Raw genomic sequence first — 21,635 nt, 5'->3', positions numbered from 1 at the left:
AAAATGAACTTTGTTCCTTGCCTTTTGATTTCTAAAAACAACTAAAACCTACGACAACTTTATAGAAAGTATGATTTTAGCAGAACAAAGAATAATACAGGGTTTGGACAAAATTCTAAAAACACTTCATAGAGGACACGTAAGTTTGGCCCTCCACTGTACAACACGTGTTGCGGTTGCCGATCTTTCTTGTTTTCAGTGTGTCATGTGGACCTTCCTCTTCCGGCAGCAGTAACCAGTTCACCTGTGAGTGTCGTGGTGTGAAAGTGGTGCGGTAAACTGAGCGACCTGACAGACTTCCAAAGGGTCATGATCGTTGTTGCCCCTCTGGTTAAACTTCAGTGGCAACAGTGGCAAACATTGTGGGAGTATCGAAAAGCACCGTGTCCAATGTCACGAGGGCATACACAATTCATGGGTAAACGACGTCTTCAAAGCACAACAGTGGTCGAAAGACAATCCTGTCAGATAGAGACTGGACGGAATTAAAACGGATTGTAGGAGCTAAAAAGAAGACCACTGCAATGGAAATTACGTATGAACTCAATTCCGGCCTACAGAATCCGTTTTCATCGAAAACAGTGCGACGGGAACTTCATAAAATGAAAATTCATGGCAGGGCCGCTATCGCCAAACCCTTGGTCACAGCAGTAAATGCGAAGAGGCGTATCCAGTGCTGCAAAGACCACAAGGCGAGGACTCATGAGCAGTGGGAACACGTAATGTGGTCCAATGAATTGACCTTCACCTTGTTCCCAACAACCGGTCGTGTTTAGGTATGGAGAACACCATCGCAGGCCTATGATACAGACTGTCTGCTCCCAACTGTAAAGCATGGGGATGGTTCTGTTACAGTATGGTCAGTGTTATCGTGGTTTTCTGCAGGTCCCATCATAGCCCTGCGTGGAATGATGAATGCTAAGGCGTATGAGGCCATTTTGAGGGACCAGGTTCTATCCATGGCCCAAATATTGTTCCCTGATGGTGATGGCATCTACCAAGATTATTTAGCATCCTGTCATGCTCCAAAAACGGCGAAATCATGGTTTGAGGAGCATGACCAGGGTCCCACAATCACACCACAATCACACCTTCACACCTTCCTTGGGTCCCACAATCACCAGATCTGAACATCATTGAGTCATTGTGGTCTGAGTTAGAAACGCGTGTTCGGTCTCATTACCCTCCACCAGCATCCCTTAAGGAACTGGAGCATGTTTTGAGGAACAATGGTACAAAATTCCACACATCGCTATTTAGGAGCTGTATAGTCCATTCCATGTTGGATCCAAGCTGTTTTGGACGCAAAAGGAGGCCTCACACCATATTAGGTATGATTTTTACACTTTTGCAAACGTTTTAGATTTATGGTCCATCCCTGTATGTTTATTGAGATTTTCACATAATTTCCTATGCTTAGAGATGAAGGTAATCAAATACAAGCCGTTTACATTCCCTCTCCGTAACTCTTTGACTTTTTGTTTTAGAAAAATATGTTATATAATAATTTTGATAGGAATTTGATTTTGGTGGAATATTACATACTGCTTCCAAGCATTTCCAATTCTCTACTGCCTTGAGTTGAAAAAGGCCTGTAATAAACGAGTGAAACAACTCCAATCTTTTACAACATATTTTCAGTGGAAATATACTAAAAACAATCCGAATTATAACGAACATAGTGTATAGTTTTGTTACATCATTGGCTGGAACTCCCTATAATATAATGTATGAAAATATGACATTGTCTTTTAGTAATTACTTTCGTTTCTCGGAAATAGTATAGTTATTACAATAACAGCTTAAATCTTTCCCAATTGGCTTCTCCTCTGAATAATTTTTAGAAAAAAATAATGTATTGAGCTGTTCCGTTATCATTAACTTCCTGTAAAAAGGTTGGTTGTAAAGCAATGCGATGTATTCATTGCCGTAAGTTAAATATGCATAGTTTTACATGTATGATTTCGATTTTCAATTGACAATTCCTTTGGTTTCCTGATGTTCGTGATGTAATATCGGATGTAATATTTATTTATACGTCTTATTATTATTCAATGCCAAAAATGAATTGATTTAGAGACATTTGTAAAAATAAATATACCTGTCTAGTTCTACCAGAACTAGTTCTCTCATTACTGACTCACTCATTACTGACTCACTGAGACATTTGTAAACTAAAATGGCCGAAATGTTTAGGAAATGAATTAATTTACGAAAATATCATCTAAGAAGAGGTTGAGTTCTGAGATGTACTCTTAGAAGACTGCTAAGAGCATGCTGTACTGTAACCGTCCTCAGTTCGTTCGCTGTCCTTGGCTCGTGGTATTACCAATAAGTATACTCCTGATACTTTAACTTACCTGGACAGGACGACGAAGACCTCTCCAAAGAAGATTACAAACTGTTTCCCAAAAAGCTCGTCGGTCTCAATAATGAGATGAGCATTAGGCGCCGAGAGGTTCGGGTGTCTCGTCTCGAAAACCTCACGGACGATCAGACGGTCATCCAGACCATAACGCACACAAACACCACTCATACAAACAACGAAAACACACTGGATTAATTGACACTATACTTATTTATTAGAACACTATTTTGAAAAAAAAAATAACGAAGAGAAATGAATACAACACTGGACACTAATAAATTTTGCCGTTGAAATTACGTTTTGCCCTATTCGGGAGATATAGCCCTTTCTATGTATATATGATTATAATTCGGGTATCACTATAAATACTTTGCTCACACCATTAACACACTTGGGGGATTAGCACTGGGGAAAAGTTGTCTGGATCGTCCCACGATGAATCCAGTTGTTACGCTGAACAGCCCTGCAGCGTAAAAGTAAATCTTGAGTAAATAAACGAAAAGAAGGTCTTCACAGTTGAATTCTGAGATTGGAGGGCGCGAATATAACTTTTGAAACGCACAAGGTCTGAGGACCTAGGATTTCACTGATTGGGGCTAGCCGTAAGAAATCGTCCTTCACCGGCTAAATAGCTTGTGCCCCTTAACACAACTGATGTTTGAAGTTCAACGCGAGATGCGTGGTTGCATCTTCCAGACCTGGAGTCAAACTCCTCGAGCATCTAAGCTCAAGCTACGGATTGCAATGGTCAACGGAATAGTGTTGGCAGTTCATTTCAAAAATTACTCAGTTACTCACCTGTATGCACATACAAACAGAATACGGAAAACAATTTATGTTAATTTTAGTCAACTGCCCATAATGCACTAGACACGGCGATAACACTGGCGTGAGAAAGTACAGATAACGGGCTACGAAACAACACAGTTGGTGCCACTTTGGTTACTGAAACATCTGGTCAGTCCGTATTTCTCCAATCTATTATAATGTTTCCATAAGTGATTAAGGAAAACACTTAATTCAGTTCCCATTAACTATAGAATATATACTGTGTATATAATGAGTCAGGGAGAAACACTGAAATGGTTAGTCACTAACTGAAATGTTCTCAGCAAAAGCAACGTTTTAAATATATATATGAAAAAATGATGAAAGACTTCTTTGTCCAGTTGTGTGGGAAAGAAGCAATTCCCACCAAAGAAAGAACTTATGTACGATGCAGAATAAAGTATAAATTGAAAATAATAATCACTGTCTTTACGAAATATACAGAATGTCCACAAAAAATCCTTCTATAACCTGGTAGCGGTTATATATGGCGTCTGAAACGTGGAACGACCTGTCAAGTGCACACGTAGACAGGTTGAGAACCCTTGGCCGTCTGACGAAGTATGAATAAAATTAGGTTTTTCACCTGAAAATTTAAAATTAGTTAGTTGGCAACACTGTGATATGGTGTGAGACTTACGTGCATAAACGATGAATGGTCTTTCACCTGAAAAAGGGCTATTTAAAATAGTTAAATAACTAGTCCACTCACTACAACATGATGAGGTTCCTGCATGAGCAATGTCCAATACAAATGTTCCATAAAGTAATAAGATCCTCTTGAACAGTTGGTGCAGTTGGGTTTCCTTATCTTCCGTTTCTTCACATGTTGAAACCATGCTGTCTTCCTGTGTTGAGTATCCTCCGCGATTCTCCAACGATGAGTTGATGAGGAGAGAAGGGGAGTTTTTTTTTTTTTTTTTAACACTGGTGTGAGAAACGAGACATGGTTATAACACCTGTATGATAACCTTTTTTTTTTTTTTTAAGTTCGCAGAAAGCGTTTATAGGGCTATTAAAATTCTTACCTTTTTTTTTTTTTAAATACAAATACTTTTCGTAAAATGTTTAAGTGTTCCGTTTCGATCACTTTATTTGATATAATATGAAGTAAATACGTTATAGGGCTATTTAAATGTTTTTTTTTTTTTAAACACTAATAAATTCTTTTCATAAAATGTTTAAGTGTTCCGTTTCGATCACTTTATTTTGTGCAATATGAAATAAATATACACACACGATAACTATTCATGAAAACATCAACTTAAAGAATTATCAAATATCTCAATAAAAACTTTTTAAATGTCTTCTTTTTAAATATACTGATATCTGTATTTAAAATATAATAATATGAATGAATAAGCAAATAGCAAAACATGTTAAAGGTACTAAAATATTAAAATTATTGTTAAAGTTTCGATATCACTCTAATATATTTGAAAAATATGAAAATCATTGAAAAAGTAAAATGAATGGAAATGTAAACACATGATAAACTGACAATATATAAACAAAATAAGATTTTCACCTGTATGTCCCTTTTTTTTTTTTTTTTTTTTTTTTTTTTACTGTGCCTCGTGTTGTTTGGCAGAAAAGAACGAAAAATCGTTTTTCAAAAATAAAAAAAAATAAACTTAAGTGTCAAAATTGACGTTCATAGTAATTCCAAGAAATAAGCATGATTCTGCATATCAAAGAAAAGATCGTGATTTCGTTGACATGTACGAAGAAAATTTGGCACGCCATAAGATCAAATGCCATCTGCTCGTCGTGAAAATCGAGACTTTAATTCAGTAATGCTCAATACAACAAATGGTTTCGTTCTGAAACAAAGTTATTATTAGCTTAGGCCTAGAATAATGGTTGTTGTTCACTTCTAAAACGTAAACATTGTAGGGTTACCAAAATAGATGGGTATTATCTGCAAAAAATTTATTAATAAAAATGTTGAAAACTATTCAATATTGATCCAAGTTTTTCGAGGTCTAAATCAAGGAAGTTGACTCACTAGTCCAAACATTCCTGAAAATGAATGGTCATTATGCCATGAATTGACCAAAACCATAGGTGGGAAAAATGTGTAATACTACACGTACTTACACACACAATATGCCATCGAAACCTGCGAGGCAAGACTAGAAACGAGGAAAGGCCTGCGACCATAGGCACTTACAAAATGTTTCTATACATAACTGAAATATCAACACTAATATTCAGTAAAATACACGTATGTTCCCTGGAACATAACGTACATCATCCACCTGGAAAAAATGTGTAAACACACAAAATACAAATGCTCTCGTAGCATCGTAAAGATATGTCTCTATAAGACAAAATACATGAGACCTATTAAAAGAAAAACATGAGATACAAACAAGAATATAGTCAACGACATTACAACTCTCTGGTCGGTCTGAAACATCCAATTAAATTCCCTACAAGACAGTTATGTCACTCCATGACAGTTAAACTTTCTTAGGCATCTTCGATACAAAATTTTCAAAATGGTCATATTAAAATTCAGTCATCGAGCATATGAAATAATTAACAAAATAATTTTCAAAAATCGTTATGGCTTCACGCTGTTGGAAAGAAAATAAGTTTATTATTCAGGATCTATATCGAATTCGAATAGTTTCTAGGACATACTGGAACTAAAATACAATTTTCTCAAAATTAACATGAAAAATAAACATTACAACTCATTAGCATACAAGTACACAATATAGTTACGATTCATAAACGTTAAAATATTCGCTGAAATGTTACTAGACAATAACATACACTAAAAAAAAAAAAAAAATCTAACCTAAGAATACACATGGTTAGTTACAGGTTACTATAAAAGAAGAAGAGAAATGAAAACTATATTTTGCGATTGATGGCGAAAATACAGTTAGCTATGGAATATCCAATGGATTAGCCACATCCATTTTTGCAAGAGATCTGCAATTCCAGGAAATATTGCCTCCCTGAAAAAAATATTAATATTTATCCCCATAAAATATCCTACCCGAAGAAGTTCCCCTACGGTCGTTCAGTGGTCTAGAGAAGACGAAAAAAAATGTTAATTAGAAATTGCAAGAAAATATAGAAGTTAAACATATTTCCGCATATATATTAATATGAGGGGAAAAACGACCGTTCACCATCAGAATATCTGTTCATATAGTTCCTTCTAAAATAAAAAGATTACTGCTTTCGTTCGAAGAATATACTATTCACACGACATTCCTACACACACTATTAGCTAACAAGGAAATGTCTGTTTCACTTGTTTAAGGCTTAGCCTACTTTCCGTTCTAAACTTTTCTCTTCGAACAAAATATATCATGTCACATCCTGGAAATTCAAATAAAGTCAAAATCGGGTAAATGACGTAAATGAGGTTCAATAAAATTACAGTAAACACTTCAAAATGAAAACGAAAATCTAAGATTAACACTGAAAAGAAATTTAACATTGATTATAAATGTAAAGTTTCATATTCTACGCATGAGATTACATACTAAGTTTCATTTACAAATACAGAAATATATACGTAACTAACAACTAAAAATTTTCTTATCTTGGGCATCTCGATACATTTTTTTTTTTTTCTAAAAGAAAATCAAACATTAATTCTAAATAACATGTAATAACATATTTAAGAATTTCGAAAGTGGGAAGGGATCCTAAAAGATTTTTTAAAATTTAAAACATTTAATAAAAATATGTTATAAGGCCAAAATATCTTCCCACTGGCTGAAGGTACGGATATCTCGCCAAGATATCAAACCGTTTTTGGATAAGTACGGTCCCCCTACGTATGGGATACGTTAATTATTTACTAAAAGATCTAAATTCAAACATCTGAAAGGAAAATGAGAAAAAATTAATAACATTAAACTAATAGTAAGTCAGTGATAAGGTTTGCAACACTCATACACAGCTGACTGAGGTATGAAGTGCTACACGGAGCAAAGACAGAAAAAAGAAAAGAATTAATCAGCTGTATATCACCTGTTATTCGTAACCATAAACACAAGTGGTTCTACAGTCTGGCGACTGCCTTATCGAAACAAGAAAAAGAAAGGAAAACATGTTATCTACTCTTTGCCGAACAGTTAAAGGCTGGAAGCAAAAATGAGTTTAAAAGAAATGCGTGATTCTTCCTTTCGTATCCAGGTGTTCTATCAAAAACTAAAAGCAAAAGGAAAGAAAATGAATACATGTTTATCGCTTAGAAATGCGTCGCTTTTCTGAAAGAAAATTCGTATCAGTGTAGGATTTTTTTTTTTTTTTTTTTTTTTTTTTTTTTTTTTTTTTTTAAGTGAACCTCACTTAACATCTGTTTTAATTCCTGCTCTCTGCATAGCTTCTACGTAATTGTAGTCCACCGGTAAGGTTAGGTGTGATTAATGGGATACACGTAGGCTCCCAATATGTTGAATTGAAGTAATAATGTAACCAAGGATCTCCTAAATAAAGAGATAACAAACGGGTGGTTGATAAGTTATTAACCTGTAAAGGAGTTGAATTATTCTCATCGGACTTGTCGTTTTCGGACTTTGACAAGTTGACTTCTCCACTAGGGGAAAAAGAGATTGGTTCTTGAGTTTCATTAACAGGTGACAAATTAAGGTCATGCAAAAGATCTTCTGGTAGTTGGCGACGTGCCAAGGCCATCCAAATTTCACGGGTTTCAGGGGTAGGTTCCCATAACTTAGTCCTGTCTATCGAATGAAGTCCTAAATATTCACCTGAAGAAGGGTCAACAAGTTCAACAACACGGTCATTAATGACCTTAACACATAAAAGGGGTCCTCGGTACAAATCAAAAAATTTTGATATTTCACCTTTCAATAGGCTACTGATGTTACGCTGTTTGAGAAAAATCAAACTTCCTTGTTTTAAACGTCGTCGCTGTTGCTGACTGTCGTTCCATCGTGCGTTCCTTTTTTCTATGATGGCTTTTCGTCGATGGTCTGCCATAAGTAATTTATTCGACCAACTAATTCCGTCTTCCTTATCAAAATCTTCAGATACCTGTAAACCAAAATGCTTAAAAATGGGACGAGAAAAATGAATATTAAGATACAAACTTGCTGGTGAAACGCCAAGACTTTCAACGATGGAATAGTTATGTAACAGAACTGCTTGCGTCAGGTTCTCGGCCCATTTATTATGTGACTGACAACATAATAACCTAAGAGTAGATACAAGAATTTTATTAGAGTGTTCTGTGATGTTACTCATTGGGTGATACGGTGTTGTATGATGGACTTTAATATTGTACTCTTGCATTTTAGATAGGAACTTTTTGCTATGAAACACTGCAGCGTTATCTGTCAGCACCGCCTGAACGATACCTAAATGTAGCATGTATATATCAAATAAACACTTGATGACTGAAGTAGCAGTGGCGTTCTTCAAGGGGTAAGCTGTACAATATTGAGTAAACACATCAACAGTAACTAGTGCGAAACGCGCACCATTTTTGCCTGATGGGTATGGGCCTAAAAAATCAAGGGCTAATAAAGCTCTAGGTTCTGAATAAGGATTAGTAGACAAGAAACGAGCTGGTGGGTGGTGATCGGATTTAAATTGCATACATTTCACGCAATCCTTTAAATGTTTCTTCACATCTGATCTCATTTTGCTCCAATAAAATGATTTTGAAAGGATCCGAAGCGTTCTGTCTACTCCCGGGTGACCTAAATCGTCATGGTAAGCTGTAAGAACGTCATTCACTAATGACCTGGGAATGCAAATTTTATATGAGTCTGGGAAATGAAAATCTCTGTACAAAAGAATACCATTATCGAGTTTGAAAAATTTTTCCCAATTGCGTGAATTCCTTGGGAGCTCTTCTATCTTCTCGCCTGCTAAGAAAGAAATAATGGGGAGATAATCAGGATCTTCCTTTTGTGCGTTCTGTAACTCATCAACTGAAATATTTTTGATTTTGTCTTGAATAGCCTGTAAAAGATGAACACGTTTAGTTGGTAATTCTTTGGAAGGGAAGAGACGTGAAAGCGCATCTGCACAAAGGTTCTCGGAACCTTTCTGGAAACGTATTTCGTACTCCAGCTGCTGTAATTCCAGGGACCATCTAAGAAGACGAGTGTTCCAAGGCTTGGCCTTATCCAACCAACTGAGATTTTTATGATCTGTAATAAAAATAACATGGTGACCAATTAGCAATTGACGCCATTTTCGGACCGCAAATACGATTGCAAGACATTCGATCTCACTCACACTATAGCGAGACTCAGCAGGTGTTAAAGTCCGACTAGCGAACTGGATTACCTTTTTCTGTCCATCACTGTACTGATATAGGACTGCACTAACTCCCAAGCGGGATGCATCCGATTCTAAGTAATAAGGTAAATTCAAGTCAGGGTGTGACAAGAGAACATCTTTACAAATATCGTCTTTAACTTGTTGAAAAGATTGTTCATGTTCTTCAAGCCATTGCCATCGTTTTCCCTTTTTGAGAAGCTGAAAAAGAGGTTGCATTTTTTCTGAGAAATGGGGAATAAAATTTCGTGACCAATTAAAGAGACCAATTACAGATTGCAAAGATTTAATATTGGTGGGTCTGGGTAAGTTACGAACCGCTTCTATGGTTTTTGGATCCTTTTTAATGCCTTCGGGAGTGATCAAAAAACCTAAAAAAGATATGGAATTAGTGCAAAACGAACATTTTTCAATGTTAAGAGTAAGATTGTATTCTCTAAACTTTTCAAAGATTTGTCTCAGCAATGCAAGATGTTCTTCGAAACTATCTGTAAAGCAAGCCAAATCGTCAATGTATCGTAAGATTTTAGCATGTAATTCTGGTCCCAATACTTTTTGGAGCATACTGTTTAAAACACTGCTACCATTTTTGTAACCAAAACATGTGACTCGATATTGGTAATGCTGGCCTTCGAAATTAAATGCTGTATATTCCTGGGACCTAGGAGTAAGCAAAGCCTGATTATAGCTACTTACAAGATCCAGGGAGCTAAGGAAAGGTTTACATTTTACTTTTAATAATAAGTCCTGTATGCCCTCAGATTTTGTTTGACGAAGTTCCACAAACTGGTTCGGCAAGCGAAGATCAACACATATTCTTGGTTTCCCGTTTTTCTTGGGAACTACAAGGATAGGATTGCTGTGAACAGAATTTGAATGACAAATTAATCCTAATTCTAATAACTTATGAATCTCATCTCGTACATCTTGGAGATACTTATGAGGGATGGGATATTGTTTACGTACCAGTGGCTTGTCAGTTTTCACCTCCATCTCATAAACAAAGTCTTTACAGAGACCTGGATAATTCGTAAAAATATCCCTATATTGTGACAAAAGAGAGTATAATTGCCTTTTCTGTCGGTTGTTTAAATTAAAAGTGCGGTTAACAGCATCTCTAATCTGCTCGTCTGTAGCACATTGTTTTACAAAAGTGGCAGCTGAAATAGAAAAATTGTTATCTATCGTATCTCTCTCTTCGTCTTCGGAGATTTCCTGAAAGTCAAAATTTTCTGGTAAAAGATTAATAATGGTTTTCAAATTATTATATTCCATGGAAATCGTACCATCCGAAAGATTAATTTGGCTTCTCAAAGCAGTAAGTGCATCAAGTCCTAAAATAAGATCTTGATTAAGAGATTCTGTAACATAAACTTTTACATAAACAGAAATATTATCAATTTGAATAGTGACTAATGTGTAACCTCTTACTTTTCTTCTGGTTGACCCACTGAAATCCACTAAAAGTACATCATCAGCTGGAGTGAGTTTGGGTGACGTCACATCTGCGCTAATGCGTTTCCAAAGCGCTAAAGACATGAGGCATGTATCGGAGCCTGTATCCGCCAGACATTCAACTTCAGTATTACAAACTAAAACTTTAAGTTTAGCAGAGATAGGGTTGGGTTGCGCATTAATATAATGGTCTAGACAGTCTGTGTCCGATTCGCAATCACTTCTAGCTAAATCAGGATTATTTACACTACAAATGTGAGTATGCGATACCAGAAAATGCTTAGTTGGACCTACAGTGGGATAGTATGTATTGGCCGGTACCCGGTCCTCAGTACCGCCTTTTAATTGTTTTCCGAGTGGCCAGATTTCCATTCATTACGTCGGTTGGACCGGTTTGAGTTGTTCCTATTATTATGATTTTGCCTATTGTTGTTATTTCTACTATTATTATTCCTCCTTTCATTATTGGTACTATTGTTTCGCCGATCCCTAGAATTATTGTTCTTTCGTTCAGGTCTAGTCTTAGAATTATCGCGCGAGTTGCGATTCCTGTTCCGTTCCTCACTATTTCTCTGATCACGTGATCTCGAGGGTCGGTTCCTATTACTTCTACTATTGTCATGTCGCGTACGACCTCGGTTCTGATTCCTATCAATTCTCATATTATTTACACGCTGATCCTGGTACCTTTGATTATTATTCTTATTATACGAAAAATTTCGTTGGTTACTTTGGAAACCGAAATTTTGATTACCATTATAATTATTACCCTGCTTGTATCTTTCTTCTCTACGACTTTGCTGAGCCTGTAAAGTTTCTAATTTTTGAATTGCGGCCAAAAACTCCCTGATATTATTACATGAATGAAGAAAGAGTTCAGTTTTAAATCTATTAGGCAAAGTCTGTATTACATCTGTAAGTATGAGAAATTCAGGCAATTGCGGTGTCAATTCACGAAGTTTATTGAATTGATCTAGCGCGAAATCGTGTACGGAACTATGTACCTTGGGATCGAACCTAGTACTCTTACAGGTTGATAGCCTGTGTTGTACTGTAGCTTTTCCCGCGAAAGCTTCAATAAGTGCTTGTTTGATTTGCTCATAGTTAGTAAAGTCGTCTTTCCTGATATTGTACCAACTTAATGAAACTCCTTGCAACAAATGTGGAATGAGTTTAAACAGAGCTTTATCAGAAAGGTTGGCTAATTGAGCTGTAAGCTCTAGCTTTTGTAAATAATTGTGAATTGATTCACTAGAAGGATCACCCTGAAATTTAGGAAAACACTGTATTTCCTTAAGCATGACATCGTCTTTTAATTTCGTATTTTTTCTCTGGCGATTAGTGAAAGTAACATTTTTGTCGCGCTTGCGCCTTCGGTCACATACAACCTTGATTTCTGAATCATCACTTGTGCTATCACTACTACTGGTGTTCTTACACTCCGAATAAGCCGAATCACTATAATGCCTAACTTGTCTAGGAGTATCTGTTTCTACTCGGGGTTCGAATTCTGACGCTCTATTTTCGTTACTTTCTACTCTCTGGGCGAGCTCTACCATATCACGTCTAATTTCTTTTATGTTCTTATCTATTGCCCGTATTTCGGCGCGACATTCTGCGTTAGATTCATTTTTTACCTTCATATTGTAATCTATCAGTTTCGCCTCTTCATATACCATTTTAATGTCTTTACCTTGCCTTTCTACGCGTTCAGAAATTTCCTCAATACGGTCATGCATCTCATCTAATTTATCGATTGTGTCTATATGTAAACTAACGCAGCGTTCCTTATTAGCCTGACACACATCTCGGGCTGATTCCAACTGCCCTTGGAGGGATTGTGTGTAATCGTGCAAGCCTCCTAAATGATTCTGAATTTTACAAACTTTTGTTTCTATTTGTTCTACACGATGGCATGTTTCTTCAGTCTGTTGCCTAACTTCAACGCTGGTCTGTGTGGCGAGTTCGATTGCCTGTTTAGTACTATGACTGACTTCGTGAAGCTGGTCATGAATCTTAAGTGTGATGCCATCGTATTTTTGTTCGAGAATTTCGTTCCTTCGTTTACTTTCGGCCTCCACATTCCTAATACTTTGTTCTAATCTTTGGTTATTCTCGCGACATTCCCTTTGTACAGCGTCTAACTTCTGACCTAACTCGCTCTTTAGCTCTTTTTCTAATCTATCGATATTCTCTTTATTTCCCTGTTCTAATCTAGTTAGGTTTTCTTTATTTTCAGCACGGGACTCTTTGCTTTCTATCTCTAATCTAGCAAAATTCTCTTTAAGATGAGCAAAATTCTCATCGTTTTTAGCGCGATTCTCTTTATTGTCTCTCATCAAATCTTCGAGAAGTGAACTCATTCTAGTTATAATATCTACTTCCTGATGTTCCATCTTAGACAAAAATAAACTTGAAAAAACATACAATTAAAATAAAATATAATGTCACAAGCTATGATTAAAATCACCTAAAAGAGAAGTTTTTTTTTTTTTTCGGATTACTGGTACTAAGCTGAAAGAGAAATGATATATTAAAATATTTATCTTATGAGTATTCGAGCACCAACGGTCTCGATTCGGGTCGGTAGTTCGGGCGTCATTTATTTGTAACCGTCCTCAGTTCGTTCGCTGTCCTTGGCTCGTGGTATTACCAATAAGTATACTCCTGATACTTTAACTTACCTGGACAGGACGACGAAGACCTCTCCAAAGAAGATTACAAACTGTTTCCCAAAAAGCTCGTCGGTCTCAATAATGAGATGAGCATTAGGCGCCGAGAGGTTCGGGTGTCTCGTCTCGAAAACCTCACGGACGATCAGACGGTCATCCAGACCATAACGCACACAAACACCACTCATACAAACAACGAAAACACACTGGATTAATTGACACTATACTTATTTATTAGAACACTATTTTGAAAAAAAAAATAACGAAGAGAAATGAATACAACACTGGACACTAATAAATTTTGCCGTTGAAATTACGTTTTGCCCTATTCGGGAGATATAGCCCTTTCTATGTATATATGATTATAATTCGGGTATCACTATAAATACTTTGCTCACACCATTAACACACTTGGGGGATTAGCACTGGGGAAAAGTTGTCTGGATCGTCCCACGATGAATCCAGTTGTTACGCTGAACAGCCCTGCAGCGTAAAAGTAAATCTTGAGTAAATAAACGAAAAGAAGGTCTTCACAGTTGAATTCTGAGATTGGAGGGCGCGAATATAACTTTTGAAACGCACAAGGTCTGAGGACCTAGGATTTCACTGATTGGGGCTAGCCGTAAGAAATCGTCCTTCACCGGCTAAATAGCTTGTGCCCCTTAACACAACTGATGTTTGAAGTTCAACGCGAGATGCGTGGTTGCATCTTCCAGACCTGGAGTCAAACTCCTCGAGCATCTAAGCTCAAGCTACGGATTGCAATGGTCAACGGAATAGTGTTGGCAGTTCATTTCAAAAATTACTCAGTTACTCACCTGTATGCACATACAAACAGAATACGGAAAACAATTTATGTTAATTTTAGTCAACTGCCCATAATGCACTAGACACGGCGATAACACTGGCGTGAGAAAGTACAGATAACGGGCTACGAAACAACACAGTTGGTGCCACTTTGGTTACTGAAACATCTGGTCAGTCCGTATTTCTCCAATCTATTATAATGTTTCCATAAGTGATTAAGGAAAACACTTAATTCAGTTCCCATTAACTATAGAATATATACTGTGTATATAATGAGTCAGGGAGAAACACTGAAATGGTTAGTCACTAACTGAAATGTTCTCAGCAAAAGCAACGTTTTAAATATATATATGAAAAAATGATGAAAGACTTCTTTGTCCAGTTGTGTGGGAAAGAAGCAATTCCCACCAAAGAAAGAACTTATGTACGATGCAGAATAAAGTATAAATTGAAAATAATAATCACTGTCTTTACGAAATATACAGAATGTCCACAAAAAATCCTTCTATAACCTGGTAGCGGTTATAGTACCACAGGTATAATACATGTCCACAATAAAACATATATACCTCTATCAAACGTTTGCCTATTGCTTGATAAAAGATAAGGTACTATAGGCTGATCACTTCACATGAACCAGAAAGGGTATACTAGTACACTAGTTACACAAAGAATAAAGGTTGTGTTTCTAACCTTTACTAAAACTATCGCAGTTGCTACGGAAGGAAAAAAGTTACATGTAAGAAATAAATAAGAGCAATAAAATTTATAGTAATAACTCGAAGAAATATATTCAAATATAAAACTTTTAAAATGAAACCATATTCATTTAACCCTGCACTAGTCTGACAGTGCTATAACTGTCAGTGTGGTCTAATAAATTAATTATTGTAAAATAACAACAATACAGTAAATTTCGTCCCACTCTAAATCTTTATTCACTGTAAGATAACTGTGATTAAGTCACACAAAAACTTTGACAATATCATATGATCCCATTAAATAAAAATTAAAATACAAGCATAATTGTTGTGTAAAAACAAAATATCACAAATATCGAAAAATTCAGCATATTAAGAACAAGCTTTTGAGTAATCTCGAAAAATACAGGGTGTTTCAGTGAAAAAACCGTGATTTTGAAGTACAACAACGTATTTTAGTGATGATCATAGTAAGAGAAATGTACATGGTATGATAAGTGAAATACTAAAGTTTAATGTAACACATGTTCGAAGTGTCCACCCTGACGATTGGATACTTCCCTGACCCTGATGCACATGTTATCAAAACCCTTACCAAGGGTGACGTGACTAAATGCTGCTATACACTGCTCAGTGTTTGCTCTTAGTCCATTTAAAGATTGAGGTTTAAGCTTGAATACCTCCTGCTTGAGGTAATCCCATAAAAAACCACAAGGGTTAATGTCTGGGCTGCATAGAGGCCACTTCAAGCCTGTTCTATAAAACAAAGGATAGTGATTAGAGACCACACGATTGCGGAATATTGTGTGAAGGAAATTAAGGGTAGGTTCAGTTATTGTGGTTTACCTCCATCCTGCTGGAACCATTGCCGACGAAGTGAACACCTTTCACGATGAAGGCCAAGATAGAAGTAATGCTGAAGCATTTCCAGATAATTCTCTGATGTGACTTAGCCATCAAACAAGTAAGGTTCTATTACGCCACGTTTTGACACAGCGCACCAAACCAGAAACTTTTACGGATGCAGAGATGAGTCTACCATTTCATGCGGATTTTCTGTTGCCCAAAATCTTAAATTTTGTTTGTTTACGTCATCTGACAGATAAAAGTAAGCTTCGTCTGCATACCATAATTTTCAATAGTGTCTGGGTCATCAGCAATTAACGCACTGAACTGATTTGCAAAATGCAGATGCCTTAGTTTTGCAATGTCTGTTAATTTTTGAAACATCTGTATTTTGTAGGGGGACATTTTCAGGTCTTTCCGCAGAATACGCCAGCATAATGTTACGGTCATAGCGTTTTTTTTTTCTTTTTGCTGACGAACGTCGCAGAGATATTTTAGTCAGGTTATCCACAACATATGCTCGCACTACTGCAATACGCTGTTCTGTGCAAACAGCTGGTCTGGATCGCACTCTGCGAAGTCCTGTAACATTATCAGTCTTATTGAACTGATCAACATAACGCCTTATGGACTTTGAGGATGGTGCCCATGCACAATGATTCTCCAGTCAGAATCGTCGTTAGACACCAACAAGGTAGCGTCATTCAATAAACCAAGTCACCAATGAGATCTTCTGCTGCAACGTAAGTCTACGATCTGTCATTATTATACTGGATTATGTAACCTGAAATAAAAACACATATAAAACAAAATTTTACTTGTTTGTTGTGAATTTACATGTACACGTTACTGTACTATTATTCAAATTAATTTTGTAACTGCTAGAAATCACGGGTTTATAAGTGAAACACCCTGTACATAATTTAGATAAAATTAATTGAAATTGCAAAGATCTGTAGATAATGCAAAAGGAAAATCGCCAAAAGTAGTTTACGTGCATCAGAAATTGAAACCAGGACTTTTGAAAACTAAAGAGAGAACTGCAATAAGAACGATAATCCAAGCAAAACATGTACAATAATCGATTAACATAAAACCACACATTGTCTTAATAGATTTCAGTATTATTAGATGAGCAAAATTATTCATCTTGAAACTCTTTCATATTTCAAACTAAATGAAAACATTTAATCATTTTGTTTAAATGTAATGGAACATTATCTTTATTCCGTTACTAATATATTGAGGAGAAATGCAGTACAATCCAGACATTGACAAATCAGCTTTATCTCATCGTATTGTTTACCTAACGTTGAGAAGGAACAAAGACACACCAAATAACAACTATTTCAAGGGAAAAGTTGCATTATAAGTTGAGCATAATTATTTCATAGCTTAAGTTTCTGATTGTATAAGATTTAAACTTCCCATTACATCATCAAATAACATTTCCACAATGTATATAAATTAGAATCCATGGTAGTACATTCGGAAATAATCTTGAATAATACTTCTGCAAGAAAGCATTAATTACGAGGAATATAATACGGATTGAGTAGAAATAATACAGTTCATCAACTCCAATGCAGAATTGCTTTGCACTTGAACAAGGATCCAAGAGACATTTTATCGCACGGATACACTTTGTATAACCACCTGTGAGAAACAACACTCAAATGCATTTAATCAATCCTCGCACACACGCATAAAATACTCACTAAGTAACAAGTAGCAATGTCAGAGGATACCACTAGCTCAAGGGTTTCGGTTTGTTATAGTGGAAATTGAAATTTTGCATTTTCATTCACATTCCATACCCTTTTCAAAAACTTCAGTAAGGTGTATGACTATTTGGAAATAGGAAATATTGAAACCTTTAGGTTTATCTAGCAGAAAGTCTTTTAACTTCATTTTAGCTCTGTATTCCACGGACAGGCTGGCACTTGGCATCTTGGACGTTATACTAACACGCTAATCTCAACACTACTGCAAGTAGTCAGTGAAGCAACTATGGTATTCGTAATTGATCCCATAGATATACATAGGGAACTGATTTCGGATTGTCCATATCTTGGAATGAAGTGAATGGATCACGTGCACCAATGAACTCCATTCCAAACTTATAACCCTCTACATCCTGGCCAAAATTGATGGTGATCCATCAAGGAATTCTTAACATTTTGTGTCTCCCATACGGACACGTGGGCAGACAGAGTAAATATATATAAAGGAGTTTTTGGTAAACTAGCTTCTTCAAACATCAGTTCATATGCCATCGATTACTGTAAATGTAACATAGTTGAATGAGTCATTGTTCACCTTATTTCAAACAACGGGCCGTGTTTATATGTTGCTGACATCAAAAGAAGCGTACTATCTATAGTGTCTCTGTCCAACCGTAAAATATTGCGGCGGATCTCTGTGGTTCTGTGTTTCCTAAGTTTCTTTGGTTCTGTACGGACCCTTACTGATTTCGTCTCTACCTTAATTAAGTCACCATCTTAGGCTTCTATGTGCATTTTATTTTTCAACTGCTGTTTACGGCGAATGGCGTCATATTCCAGGATGATAATGCACCCATTCAGGCAGTAGACCTGTTTCGGTGTGGTTGGAAGAACATCGGGATAAAGCTGAAAACCTCCTGTCGCTTGAACTTGAATTTCCGGACTTGAACATAAGTGAACATTTGTGGTTCGTTTAATAGACTGGAATCGGGAGCATATTTTGGCGCCAATTCTCTCATATGGAACAGAGTGGTGCATTCCACACGGAATTGTATGGTACTCCACTTACTACTATTCACGACCTTCACAATCTCATTCCACGTCCCATCAGAGTTGTCCTGAGAGCGATAAATTGTCCAACTCCACATTAATCTGGTAAGTTGTATTTCGTTCTAGATGTTTCCATTAAATTTGTAAATACACTATGTGTTCAAAAGTATCCGGGCACCTGGCTGAAAATGACTTACTAGTTCGTGGCGGCCTCCACCGGTATTGCTGGAATTCAATATGGTGTTGGCCCACCATTAGCCTTGATGACAGCTCCACTCTCGCAGGCATACTTTCAATCAGGTGCTGGAAGGTTTCTTGCGGAATGGCAGCCCATTCTTCACGGAGTGCTGAACTGAGGAGAGGTATCGATGTAGGTCGGTGAGGTCTTGCACGAAGTCGGCGTTCCAAAACATCCCATAAGTGTTCTATAGGATTCAAGTCACGCCTCTGTGCAGGCCAGTCCATTACAGAGATGATATCGTTGTGTAACCACTCCGCCACAGGCCGTGCAGTATGAACAGGTGCTCGATCGTGTTGAAAGATGAAATCGCCATCCCCGAATTGCTCTTACAGTGGGAAGCAAGAAGGTGCTTAAAACATAAATGTAGGTCTGCGTTGTGATAGTGCCACGCAAAACAACAAGGGGTGCAAGCCCCCTCCAAGAAAAACACGACGACACCATAACACCACCACCTCCGAATTTTACTATTGGCACTACACACGCTGACAGATGACGTTCACCGGGCATTCACCATACCCACACCCTACCATCGGATCGCCACGTTGTGTATCATGATTCGTCACTCCACACAACCTTTTTCCACTGTTCAATCGTCCAATGTTTACGCTCCTTACACCACGCCAGGCGTCGTTTGGCATTTACCTGCGTGATGCATGGCTTATGAACAGCCGCTCGACCATGAAATCCAAGTTTTCTCAGCTGACGCCTAACTGTCATAGTACTTGGAGTGGATCCTGATGCAGTTAGGAATTCCTGTGTGATGGTCTGGATAGATGTCTGCCTATTACACTTTACGACCCTCTTCAACTGCCGGCGGTCTCGGTTTAGGATTGTGGAAATCTCGCGTACAGACTTGTGACACAAGTGACACCCAATCACCTGACCGCTTTCGAAGTCCGTGAGTTCCGCGGAGCTCCCCATTCTGCTTTCTCATGATGTCTAATGATTAATCAGGTCGCTGATAATGAGTACCTGGCAGTAGGTGGCAGCACAATGCACGTAATATGAAAAACGTATGTTTTGGGGGTGTCCAGATACTTTTGATAACATAGTGTATCTCAATTTCAATTGTAGGTCTTTTGGCTCTATCGCAAGAAGTATCTTGTTCAATCACAATTCTTGTAAGTTTGTTGTAGATTATGTCGTTTACAAAGATTCTGCTCATTTTTATCCGTCTTTATTTTCTCTCAGCTGTTTCTATAATTAATATTAACTTATGTATGTTTCTGCTTCATGTATCATTAAGAGTGTCTTATTTATTTATTTTTAAGCAAGACAAATAAAATCTTTGCGTCGTGCTTTTGCTGTGTATCATAAACTATCATAACTAAGTAGCACTTCACATGTACCATAATATTTTTCTTCATCTGAATGTAGTTCTTAATTCAGTCACAAATACTAATTAGCTTGTATTACATTTATTACTGCTACGTTTAGCAAAGTAAGATATATAAGTAAGTAAAGTTAACACTTCTTGTATACAAAAATACACTCCCTAGACAACTTCTTGATAGTTGGTCATGTCATCCGAATGAAAATAGAAATGTTTTAATTGTATGCGTTTTTAAATAGTTGATCTCTTGGACGTTAGGTCGTATGCAGTAGACATCATTAGCCTTTCCCGTATTAGGGTCTTCAGTGCATTTGAATGGAAAAGTACCCATGATCAGTTATTTTCTGAATAAGAATTAGAAAAAAAACTCTCAATAAAGAAAATCTACATTCATAAGCAGATTTCGGAACTACACTGAGAAAGCGAGTATATTCTTAAGTCTACTAATGTAAATTGATAGAATTGTGATACATTTCCATTATCTTCGAAAGGATCACTAACGTCAATTCATTCACCTTATGCCACGTTAGTATAAACCGTAATATTGTAGTAACCATTCAATAAACTTTAAGTTCTTCAAATAGTGTATATAATATGTTGAAAACTGTTTCTCTGTAAATACAATGTAATGTTCGTAGGAGACTTCTTTCAACTGTAAGCGAATTAAAAGACTGAATTTGTTTTTCTTCTTGACACTTGCTTACAGCAGAGAAACAGGGGTCGAATAAATACAAAAAACAGGAACTCTACTACACTGATTATGCTGGCACCAAGAAACAGCGATATCACACCAGCAATAGAAACTGTAAAGAGAGAAAGCTTAGTTAAATCATGGATAATTTTTTAAAAAGTGAAGTCCTTATTATTCGTAATCATATATTTAATGGTGTATGTTGTAATAAGATATTGTAAACAAATATTGACGAGACTCGGTGGAACTGAAATTTACATGTACTGTACAGAATACACATTTTAAAATCACATGCTTAAATTTGCTTTAGGGAGGACTTTTCTTTATTCGCAATTGTAAATACACATTTCAAAATGGAATGATACAAACATAGATTAACTCATTCAGATGCTGAACACATTCAAAACTACATTTTAGAAGGTTCAATCGCAGTGTCGCAATCTGAAAGCCAGGGGTGCAATTAGTCTTCCATTTAAGCTTCACGCTACTCGAGAGAGGCCCAGTTCAAAATAAAATTTTCTTACTCGATTATACGATACGAACATGGGTGCATAAATGAAGCATGTGGTTGATTCACCATATAAAAGAAACTTAAATGAAAGAAAAAATGTGAGTTGAGTTCATGTCAATAAGATGT

Source organism: Thermobia domestica, chromosome 3, assembly GCF_964235325.1.
Source record: "Thermobia domestica chromosome 3, izTheDome1.hap1.1, whole genome shotgun sequence".
NCBI classification, from domain to species: domain Eukaryota; kingdom Metazoa; phylum Arthropoda; class Insecta; order Zygentoma; family Lepismatidae; genus Thermobia; species Thermobia domestica.
This window is presented reverse-complemented; position numbering follows the sequence as displayed.